The sequence below is a fragment of the Haliotis rufescens genome, unplaced genomic scaffold (assembly GCF_023055435.1).
Source record: "Haliotis rufescens isolate VD_foot unplaced genomic scaffold, xgHalRufe1.0.p SCAF_14, whole genome shotgun sequence".
In the NCBI taxonomy this organism is placed as follows: Eukaryota; Metazoa; Mollusca; class Gastropoda; order Lepetellida; family Haliotidae; genus Haliotis; species Haliotis rufescens.
The window spans coordinates 872929-885329 of NW_025963824.1; the positions used below are offsets into that span (position 1 = coordinate 872929).

Below are 12401 nucleotides of genomic sequence, written 5' to 3' on the forward strand. Positions count from 1 at the left end.
CGATCGTTGCGATAGAATTGTTTTTATAAAATCCTTGAACTTATCAGCAGACATAATTCATTACAGCCTTGGAGTCTTGCATCTAAAAATATACCCAAGACACATTTAAATGTGTTCAAACATACTGTATAATCTCGCATGTCTAGGTGTGCTTTGAGTTGCATCTGAAATATATATAATATACGGGTAAATATACGTGAACCATTGTGCAACGAGTTGACAATTGATTTAGGTATGCCCGTTTGCGCTAAGACGGAACCCGGTCGCAAAATGGCCACGAGAGGGGCACGAGTCGCTATTCGGCTTGTCCCGGAATAACACGAGCTGGTCACGAATGCGAAACACACTGTTCGGCCATTCGGCACCGCTCGCCCATTTCCGTAACCCGGAAGCAAGCGGCAAAGAGCAAGCACCAATCACAAGCGAGTTTACGAATGGAAAAGGTGTTTGCCTCCATCACATGGTCATTGAATATTGTGGCAGGCATCACCACACACACGCGTGCTCGCTCGGTCTTGTCGCATCTCCATCGCAGGTCAGGACTGTTAGGCACATCATGCATCTGCAGGTTAGTCCATTTATATCTTTCACTCGACATTCTTTTTTCTTGCTCACGCCAGAGACCATATAATGGTCTCTCAGCAATGCTCATGGCAAGAGGAGGTAACTCTTCCTGCACTTATTCTCAAAGCTAGTTTACCACACCTCGGAGGGTCGGTTCCAAATCCATCTCTTAACTCCTTGATTAACGCAGAAAGCGGGAAAATGAGCGTACATCACAAACTAGGGTAAAGGTTGCGTGCGTATTTCATAAGCTGCTATTTTTAGAATATTCTTGAAACTATCAATTTCAGCCGAATACGCGGTTTTTAATGAGTGTATTCTCTTCTGCAATCATTTGTTGTAATTTCCAGTGTGTTTTAGGTTTAATTTATAAGGGACAATATATAAAAAAATAATTAAATCGGACCCCACCCTATTTCTATTAGCGGTATGCAGATTTTACATAACTACGCAGTTACTTCCCTTCGGACAAACACGATCGAATTTACTACAGTATTTTTTTAACAATCCAGCAACAATCCTCGCAATTTGAAGCAGTATATGTAAGTATGTTGTAAAGGAGAATATATTTATGATATTGGGGTATTTTGTGCACTGTAAATTTCGCGATGACAAACTATGATATGTGTTTAAAGTTTCACAACAAACTTTGTCCGGCTGAACCATTTCAGTTTTTTCACATTGTCAATGTCACGTGTTTGTGACTAAAACATGTTTATTATCACTAAAGAACATAGTTTCAACGTAGTTAGCAGGATCAATTATGTTGTTATGTGTTACAACAAATAACTCAATTTATGTTTTAATTAAAGTAAAGTACAGTGTGCTTGTATGAAATATTGTACAGCAATGATTCATGGGGGGTGGGATGGGGCAGATAGGGTGATTGTAATAATCTTCCCACCACACCCCACCCCATGCTCTATTTAATGTATATAATTGTGTTATATTTAGTGCACAGTCTGTTATATATATATCAAAAATTGTCAACTTATTTGATTGTGGCAATTTTCATTTTAGTAATGGTTTATTACTGAGAGATTGTGAATCTGTAACATCAACCTATTCTCAATGTTTGTCAGAAAATGATAAGGTTGCACAGTGGCTTCATGATCATTTTGAGTGTGAACTTTGTGAGCAAAAAAACTTCTTCAAGAGAAAAATTGATTTGAAAAAAGATTACAATATTCACTCATTACGGGATAAATGACTTCGATAGGTGTTGAGAATTAACTGTTACTTGCAAGCTCCTCACAGCGATAGTACGTTCCCGCAGCTCTGTTACCGAGAGTGTAACGAAGGTGACACGCGCTGGGAAGGAGCTTGTGTTACTTGAATGAAAGGGAGGTAACTCTTGTATCTGTCTGTTACAGTTGGCTTATTCACTCACCTTAAAAAAATACAAAATCAGATTTTAGTACCGAAATAATGTAATTAATATTTTCATTAAATATGTTTTCACCTCAGTACACAAAAAGGATTAGTTTGAATAATGCTATAGCATTGTCTTAGAATAATGGAAGGCTCTGCACACACAAGTCCATGGTCCACCACTGTATGGAGCTCAGGGGCGTCTGCTACACCAAAATATGATATTTCCTTACAACTATAAATGAATGACTTGGTCGTCATTACAGGTTCTACTGCACTAAATCAGAACCGGTTGGGACAGTGTGGTTTTTCAGCCTTCAGTGCAGATCGAGAGTCATCTGCAGGCTGTGATTGGATGGTATTGTGTAAGATTTTTATGTCTTTTAAATGTACATCCATCCAGTAATTAAAACTGACCATATTTTTCAATATTTAATTTGGTGCTGACCTTTTCAACAAGTTGACTTGTGCTTTATGTGAGCATAGCTATTTTCAAGTAGGTGACATTTGGTGCGAAACTGGGGTGGTGTGTTTAGCTTCCTCTACTTAGCAAAGGAGCTGGCTAAGCTGGTCATTTTTTATGTTTTTATTGCTACTCTAAGGCCAAACTGTGCACACACGTACAGGTTATAGCTGTTGAATTCTTAGTTATTTTTAAAAGAAATATAACTTTACTATAGAAGTCAATGGAAAACATTTGATTGTGTGTAACCTGTAGGGTGAGTGCACATTTCAGTAATTCCTACTTTACATGCTTTTCTGTTTATATTTCACCATGGATACACCTTGGAGGCAAATGTAAAAATAATGACAGTGAAGTTGGGGACATTTTGGGTTGAATGGAGCATTTGGATGGCCTGGAAATGAATGTTGCTTCGTATTGTGGTCGAACTCAGGACGAACCCCCCAGGGTACCTCTGTCCAACAAGCCCTCCTCCTGCCTTCTGAATTTGTTGAAACTGATGAATTTGACAACAAATTAGGATAAAGTCACCACTGCCACAACAATTTCTGCCTTGTGTCAATCGCTTGCCAGTCAAGTTACGCAATGCCGTTATCTTTAGTATGAAGCATGTACACTGCTGACAGCAGAATATGTCACACATCCCCTTATTTATAGTAAACAATGTAGCATACCAATATATCTTTCTGTTAGGTGCTTTTGTGTGAATGAAAGATTTTTCTATTAAGTTTCCTAAAACAGACTTATTTTTCACTCATATGACTTTCAAATATTTATTTTGTCCCCTCAAGAACTGACTCCTGGCTGTTATATCCAAACTGGTTTGCCATTTGATATTGTCTGTACCCTTTTTTTCAGCTTTTAGCATGCCTGATGTTGACTGGGGAGGTATATGTGCACTCATGCAGAAGAAGTAGAAGTTTTCACATCCAATTTGGCATTTAGAGAAGCTGATCCGAAGTCCGGTGTTGGCAGTGTGTGATCGACAACCCTTGTTTTGCCTCGCTGCGCTCTATTACCTTGTAGACATTGTGGAACTTGGACATGTAGGTACATTAAGTACATTAAAGAAGCCCAGTCCACTTGAGTCCCCTCTGTTGCTCACTATCAAGTCTGTAATAAGATCACACTCATGCACTGGACATTTCTGACAGTGCTCCCTTAATGCCTCACTGTGCATAGAGTAAGGGCTATACACCAGTCCCAGAACCTGCTTAGATGAAAATAATATCCACTGGCTCTTTTGGAATGTAACATTATGGTTCTGAAATCATCTGTAAAGAATGTGATAGTGTTCGACAATACTAAATTATCTCCCCTGTTTAGTAAAATGCATTTTATCTTTCATTCCCCTATAAACCCATAAATTATTGGAGAGAAACACTATTTTAAGCTGGTATTGCATGACACTGTTAATTGTGAATAAGAAGAATTACATTTATGTCAGGATAAGCTGTACATTTTCAAAATTATATGGACTTTTAACTTTGTTTCATTGAAACTGGCAAATAACTGAAATTAGCAAGTTAAGCCACCTTGAAACATTAAACAGTAAGTATGTTTGATGTCCTGTGAGTATTTTAAAGTCTTAACTAAATAAATCAATTGAGTTAAGTGTAATTTCCTTCCATGTTGTGGTTTCAAAGAGCTTTCTTCTACTTGAGGGTCCATTTCCATTTCTTGGCTTTAATAGGCCGTGTGGTTCACTGGTCAGCCTTTGAGATTGCTGGCAACAATGCACCCCTTTACTTCCTATTTTCTGGTAAAGTTCATTATCCAGCCTTACATATATGATGTCTTTAAAGCTGCTTAATGTGTCCCTTGCTTATTGTTGGCCTGAATTCCATGCTCTGTCCAATTTTGAGATTTTTTTCTGATTCCTTTCCATGTGTACTTATGTCACCAGCCTATATCATAGGTGATTAAACTTTTGATTTTTGGAGTAAATGAAAGCACAAACCATTGTGATAGCCCCTCCATAGATGATTTACCAAATGCTGACAGCCATTTGAGTGTTTAATTATATAAACAATGGATGGTGTAAGTTCGAGCAATCTCAAACAATATCAATCGCATCAAAAACCAGTGTCAAAACCATATTCCATGAATGTAGCAGACTCTGCTATGTTCTGATGATGTCAGCAAAGTAAGGCAAACAACAGACCACTACTCAATTTTAAATATGTATTGTTACTGCTTTTGAGGTTTAAAGATTTGTTCAATTTATTTAGTCGAAAAAATATTTTTGGGTGATATGATCTATGCAGCCTCAATCATTTATAGAGTTGACCCTTGACCCCTTTCTTTTATGAAATATGAATTAACTCCCATGGTCAGTGCATGGAGGTAGAAACTTCTTTATTAATACAGAAATACTTTTTGTAAAACATTGATGAAGTGTACATCATTAAACTCTCACAACTCTTTCTGTGCATCAAAACTATGTATTCTGGTGCCATATAGACATGCTGGATAGGAACAAGTGGTAGAGTTTAATCCAATTTCCAATTTTCCATTTTTTTCAAAGAAGCTATATATATATACAATACATAAATCACAGATTTGACAAGTGCAAATGTATTCTGATTTGTCTACAGGTTCTACTACACCAAATCAGAACCAGTTTGGACAGTGCGGTTTTCGTAGGGAGCCTTGAGTGCAGATCGAGAGATATCTGCAGGCTGTGATTGGAGGATATTCTGTAAGATTTTTATGTCTTTCAAATGTACATCCATCCAGTTATTAAAACTGACCATGTTTTTCTATATTTAGTACTGTCTTTTCCAACATGATGAGTAGGTAGGTGACATTTGGTGCGAAAGTGGGGGTGGTGTGTTTAGCTTCCTGTACTCAGAAAAGGAGCTGGCTAAGCTGGTCATTTTTTATGTTTTTATTGCCACACTAAGGCCAAACTGTGCACACACGTACAGGTTATAGCTGTTGAATTCTTAGTTATTTAAAAAAAAATATTACGTTACTACAGAAGTCTATGGGAAAACATTTGGTTGTGTGTAACCTGTACCATAAAGGACATCTGTTCCTGTCTGTTGTCAGACTCTGTACCATCAAGGACATCTGTTCCTGCCTGTTGTCAGTCTCTGTACCATCAAGGACATCTGTTCCTGCCTGTTGTCAGACTCTGTACCATCAAGGACATGTGTTCCTGCCTGTTGTCAGACTCTGTACCATCAAGGACATTGGTTACTGCCTGTTGTCAGACTCTGTACCATCAAGGACATGTGTTCCTGCCTGTTGTCAGACTCTGTACCATCAAGGACATTGGTTACTGCCTGTTGTCAGACACTGTACCATCAAGGACATGTGTTTATGCCTGTTGTCAGACTCTGTACCATCAAGGACATTTGTTGCTGTCTGTTGTCAGACTCTGTCTGGGCCGGCCAATCCAGTGATCGACATCATGAGTATCGATCCACGCAATTGGAATATGATGATATACATCAACTAAGTCAGCGAGCCTGACTACCCAATCCCGTTAGTCGCCTCTTACGACAAGCATAGTCGCCTTTTACAGCAAGCATTGTTGCCTTTTACAGCAAGCATGGGTTGCTGAAGACCTAGTCTACACCGGGTAGCCTAGTGGTTAAAGCGTTTGCCCTTCACGCCGAAGACCAAGGTTCGATTCCCAACATGGGTTCAATGTGTGAAGCCCATTTCTGGTGTCCCCCTCCGTGATATTGCTGGAATATTACTAAAAGCGGGGTAAAAGCATCCTCACTCACTCACTCACATTAACAAGACTCTCAGGTTCAAACTTTGCTCATTTCTCTCATGCTGTTGACCACAGTAAATATTGATTGCGGCACCACGCAACACCATATCCAACCTTAATTAGAAGAATATTGGGGGTTTAAATCCAAGATATGACCAGTTTGTAGGGATGTCGCAGTACAGGCGTTACACGATGTGATACATATCTTGATAGAGAAGCCACCATGTGATTTGTATCTCAATACTGTATCTATGACATTTTACGACAAAATCCCAGTCATTAGACTGAGAATACAGTTTCATAGAAGGACAACTGACTAATTCCCATCAAACATGACAATGAGTCAAGCCAACCATTCTGTATGAGAATAAGATAAGAAACAAACAGTTTATGTATTGTATTATGACAGTCAGCAAGGAAAAGGAATTTAAAAAATAGTTTGTACTTGCTTATTCATCATGGACAATCGATACAGGGATAAATAGGAATCGCTGCCAAAATAAATGTATCGGGTATCGTATCGTGCAAAGTTTGCTGACGATGCGCCTGTGTACCGATGAATTGCAATAACACTACCAGTTTTGGCATGCTCTTTGTTGAGTAAAACATGACTGGCACATGTCTAAGGCAGGTAAAGGTTAGACTTGGCATAGTCTGCTTTTGAATTGAGTTTCAGCCATGGTAATCTTGTTAATCCAATGTAGTTTTTCTCAAGATTAATTTGCGTTTTGCTGACTACGCAATTTCAGTGTGGTCCTGTGCTCCCCATTGTCGTATTGTTCAGGTTAAGATGGTCATGGCCTGGGACCATCTACACTACAAATGTTTGGCAGCAGACTGAGATTTCCAAGTTGGAACAGTCACTGTTTCAAACCTGTGTGACTTTCATGGTCCTCTATTCATGTCTGTCCATAATAGTGGGCAAGTCTAGATTACTGCAATATCAGGAAATGAAGAGTCTCTGGGCTCCTTTTTATTATTTCTTAATTAAGATGATTTACTAACAATTTATCTGTAAGATAAGTTTATTTCAGAGATTTGTCTAGGTTCTCTAGTCATGTGATGGTTTTGTTATTTTCAGATGGTATTCAGAAATGCCTAAAAGGAATGGGTGCTGTCGCCAGTTGTTAAGATGAGCTGTCAGTGTATTCAATTTCTGATATGTGGGACTCTGGCGAAAAAATTACGTACCATAAAATAAAACAAATCAGATTGAATAAAATGATTATTCTGAAAGGCTCTGATGCAAGTTATTTAAGTGGTTTAAACCATTCGACCTGTCTCTATTCTTTAAGTAAAATATAGAAATAATAAATAGATTATTCTTGATTCATATTTAGATATTGTAACAAACAAGCATGTTATTGAGTGGTAAAACTAACTGATTGTCAGTGAAGTGTATTGACAGATTAAATAACGTGGGCTAGCTGTCTGTCAACGTAGTCATTGATTTCGCTGGCAAAATGTTTGTTTTGTAGGATTTCCCTTGTCACAACGTGTGTTTCTATCATGTTGGCATCTATTGATAGTATCAAGTATTCTCTTTGGGTAGATGGATAGTTCTGTAATTTGACATTGAAGGAAAAGTACCTCGTGATTATGTATTTTGTTACAAGAGATTGAATCATCCTCTGTAGTGTGAATGATCCTCTGTAGTGTGAATGATCCTCTGTAGTGTCAATGATCCATTGTAGTGTGAATGATCCTCTGTGGTGTGAATGATCCTCTGTTGTGTGAATGATCCTCTGTGGTGTGAATGAACCTCTGTAGTACGAATGATCCTCTGTAGTGTGAATGATCCTCTGTAGTGTGAATGATCCTCTGTAGTGTGAATGATCATTTGTGGTCTGAATGATCCTATATAGTCTGAATCATCCTCTGACCCACCACTCCCCATCACTGACCCACCGCTCCAAATCACTGACCCACCACGTCCCATCACTGACCCACCACTCCCCATCGCTGACCCACCACTCCCCATCACTGACCCACCACTTCCTATCACTGACCCACTACTTCACATCACTGACCCACCACTCCCCATCGCTGACCCACCACTCCCCATCACTGACCCACCACTCCCCATCACTGACCCACCGCTCCAAATCACTGACCCACCACGTCCCATCACTGACCCACCACTCACCATCACTGACCCAACTCTCCCCATCACTGACCCACTACTCCCCATCACTGACCCACCTCTCCCCATCACTGACCCACCACTCCCCATCACTGACCCACCACTCCCCATCACTGACCCACCACTCCCCATCACTGACCCACCACTCCCCATCACTGACCCACCACTCCCCATCACTGACCCACCGCTCCAAATCACTGACCCACCACGTCCCATCACTGACCCACCACTCCCCATCGCTGACCCACCACTCCCCATCACTGACCCAACTCTCCCCATCACTGGCCCACCACTCCCCATCACTGACCCAACACTCACCATCCCTGACCCACCACTCCCAATCACTGACCCACCACTCCCCATCACTGACCCACCACTCCCAATCACTGACCCACAACTCACCATCACTAACCCTCCACTCCCCATCACTGACCCACCACTCCCAATCACTGACCCACTTCTCCCTTCACTGACCCACCTCTCCCCTTCACTGACCCACTACTCCCCATCACTCCCCATCCCTGACCCACTACTCCCCATCACTGACCCACTTCTCCCCATCACTGACCCACCACTCCCCATCACTCCTCATCACTGACCCACCACTCCCCATCACTGACCCACCACTCCCCATCACTGACCCACCACTCCCCATCACTGACCCACCACTCCCCATCACTGACCCACCATTCCCCATCACTGACATTTGGTTGGAAGTATTCTCAGGTGATAGGAATTCACAGTTGTACAAATGGACTGATTGTGTAAATATCCCGGTGAGCGTTACAGGCCCTATCGACCTCTTGTTTTGTTACTGGAATGCAATTTCTCTTCACTGTCGCTGGCACCAGTCAAAGCTCCCCACTGTGATGGGTGACCACAACCATGCTTGGAGTACAACTCGCAACCGACTGACCATTTTGTTTATAGTCAAGTGATGACTTCCGTGACGCCAAATATACACTTACCTCAGCTAATAATTATTGCTTTGTCAATTTGAATTCAATTTTGTGTCAACTATCATATAATTGGTAGAGTAGGAATGTAAGGGGGAAGTTGGGTGATTTTATTAAACTGGTTCTTTTTGTTGATACGCCACGCAAGGTTAGGGCGATTTAGTTTAGGTAGACAGGAACCAAGTCTAGTGATTTCATGTTAGTCTGCAATCTCGTTCCAGAGATCCAAAGAAAAAGGTAAATTCCAGAGCTCGAGATAAGCTGTTTATTTTCGTAAAATACGCATTAAATAAACTGAACTACGCAGACTAATCAAATCCTAGCGAATCAAATACGCAACAAAAACTAAAATTTTTGCTCTTTAAATAAAATTTATGCTTATACTATAACTATTAGATAAAACGATTGCATATGTTACAACTGTTAGATAACATGATTGTGTATCAGCCGATCCCCAAATTCACTTAACGTCCGTTACATTCGGAAAAGCGTTTGCGACAAACTGATAGATGCCAAATGAAAAGCACATCGTGCCTCGTCAGTATAAATTATATATATTGTATCTTAAAAAATGGGAAACGCAATCAAAAATTAACCAGCTCGATTGCTGAGCTTTTTTTCTGACGCACATTTTCCTAAGATTGGAAAAGTGAAGGCTGTGTGACAATTGCGCTATGTATAACGGCATACATTCATATAACAGTGTTCGGGTAAAAACTAAGAAGTTTGGTAGAAGCAGTGGTGGTGTGCCAATTTATGTTTGTGACAATTTATGTTTGAGAATCGTGGGTCATTGATGGATATTTAAGGATATATGAACATTTTAAAAATACAGTAGTTTTCTTATTTAACACATCAAGATTAGGTATTGACAAGGATACAGTCTTGATTCTGACATATCTATCACCTGAGAACTCGCCTGTCTATGAGGATAAAGATAGAGATGGTATGTCAGTATTGGAGGACTATTTGACAGAGATTGTACATGATCACCCAGAAAAGGAACTCTTTCTTGCTGGTGATTTGAATGCTGGGACCAAAACCTTCCTTGATTACATACCTGAAGATAACATTGATTTTATCCAAAAGGTAATTGATGATTACCCAACTGACAGCTTTGAAGTACCAAGGAACAATAAAGATTCTGAAAACTGCAACAATTTTGGTAAGAGACTTGTTGAATTGTGCAAATTATTCAGTATACATATATTGAATGGAAGATGTCACAGAGACAAGCAAGGTGAATATACATGCATTACACACAATGGTGCCAGTACTGTGGACTATATGATAGCTTCCCCTAGCCTCATTCCATGTATATCTGACTTTGGAGTAGGTGAGCGAGATGAGTCAAATCACTTCCCAGTGTTTTGCAGGCTTATTTTGCTCATAATGATTGCAGTAATGTACAAGTCAACAAGAACAATGATGATTCTCTGCTTAGTGAACTTGAAGTTAATCCCTGGTACATATACCCATGGAAGGAAGATAATAAAGATGTCTTTAAATCCAAGTTTAAAGACTTGTATGACCTCCTCAAAGATGAAATTGAACAGATAATTTCAACAGATGTTAATACTGCACTCTGTGGACTTGTGAATGTCTACCAAGAAGCAGCATCTATAAACAAGAGACTTTACTGTTTTCCTTCAACCAATGATAAATCTAGACAGATCAGTCAACCACCTTGGTGGGACAGTGAACTTGAAAACTTAAAGAATGAAAAATACCGTGCCCTGAGAGGACATAGAGACTATTGTTTAGATATGAGTGTGTTTAGGGAGTTGCGATCTAAACTCAAGAAAACTTTTGCACTTAAAAGACAATCTTATCAAAATCAACAGCAACAAAAACTAATTGAATCAAGAGCTAATGCTAAATTATTCTGGAAATTGTTAAAGCAAGGGAGACAATCACAATTGCTAGTTGGAATTAGAACTGATAAATGGATGAAGCACTTTTCTTCCCTCTTCCACTCAGAAAATAAACCCATCTTACCTCCACCAACAGACACAGATAATTATGTAACTGATGATACCCTGGCACATGAAGAATTAAATCAACCTATAACAAATCAAGAAGTTAAACAACATATCCAAAAGCTTGCAAATAATAAATCACCAGGACCTGATGGTATTGTCTCCGAATATTTCAAGAATACAAAAAATATAATTTTACCTACATTGACTGCTCTCTTTAATGAAATACTTGACAATGGTGTGTTTCCAAATGCTTGGAATAGAAGTATATAAGTCTGGAGACAAGCATGATGTAAACAACTACAGGGGAATATCCTTGATGATAACTTGTGTAAAATATTTACCTCTATCATAAACTGGAGACTTTAGAATCTTTGTGAGAAAAATAACATAATTGATGAACTACAAGCAGGATTTAGGTCCAATTATTCAACTATTGACAACATTTTTAGTCTGCAGGCAATGACTCAAAATATGCAGGGAGAAGAAAGGGGAGATTTGACTGCCTCTTTGTTGACTTTTCAAAGGCATTTGACACCATAAGACATGATAGATAATCTACTGCAAAGCCTGCATGATGTTGGGATCAAGGGTAAACTGTTCAACATAATTTCATCAATGTATTCAAGTCTGTGTGCTTGTGTAAGGGCTTCAACTGTACTAACTGAATATTTTGAATGTAATCTGTATTTTGAGTCCACAACTATTTATATACTATTCATAAACAAGCTTTTAATTCACCTTGAAGACTGCGGAGGAGAGAGTGTTTTTATATCACAAGATTTTAAAAATGTTTCTGCAATAATGTTTGCAGATGATGTTTCATCTGTATCATATTCAGCAGTTCAACTACAAAAGAAAATTGATGCTCTACACTTATTCTGTTTACAAACTGGTATGAAAGTCATTCTGAAGAAGACAAAAGTAATGGTATTTAGAAATGGTGGTCCCCTAAGAAGTTGTGAAAGTTGTGTCATTTTATGGTGAAAGCATTGATGTTGTTCCATTTTACAGATATTTAGGAATTATGTTCACCCCCAAACTTGTGTGGACCCAGGCTCAAACATGTTTAGCTGCTCAGAGTTCAAAGCTGTGTTTGCAATAGATAGATATCAGAAGAAACTTGCAGATATTTCATGCAAAGATTTATTAAAAAATTATTGATAGTATTGTAACTCCTATCCTGTGCTATGGC

At 39.2% G+C, this 12401-nt stretch overlaps 1 protein-coding gene across 6 annotated transcripts in view; it reads left to right on the forward strand.

Moving 5' to 3' along the window:
• The first annotated feature begins 272 nt into the window (after window positions 1-272).
• Window positions 273-12401, forward strand: part of LOC124128861 — a 303995-nt gene continuing 291866 nt past the window's right edge. The window contains exons 1-4 of one of the 6 annotated variants that reach the window (XR_007220674.1): window positions 273-568; window positions 2202-2300; window positions 3257-3444; window positions 4996-5056. The gene's annotated coding sequence lies outside the window, so the exon portion shown is untranslated. Of the gene's footprint in view, window positions 569-890; window positions 1107-2201; window positions 2301-3256; window positions 3445-4995; window positions 5057-12401 lie in introns of those variants that run through there. The other 5 variants (XR_007220668.1, XR_007220670.1, XR_007220672.1 and 2 more) reach the window with 5 other exon arrangements.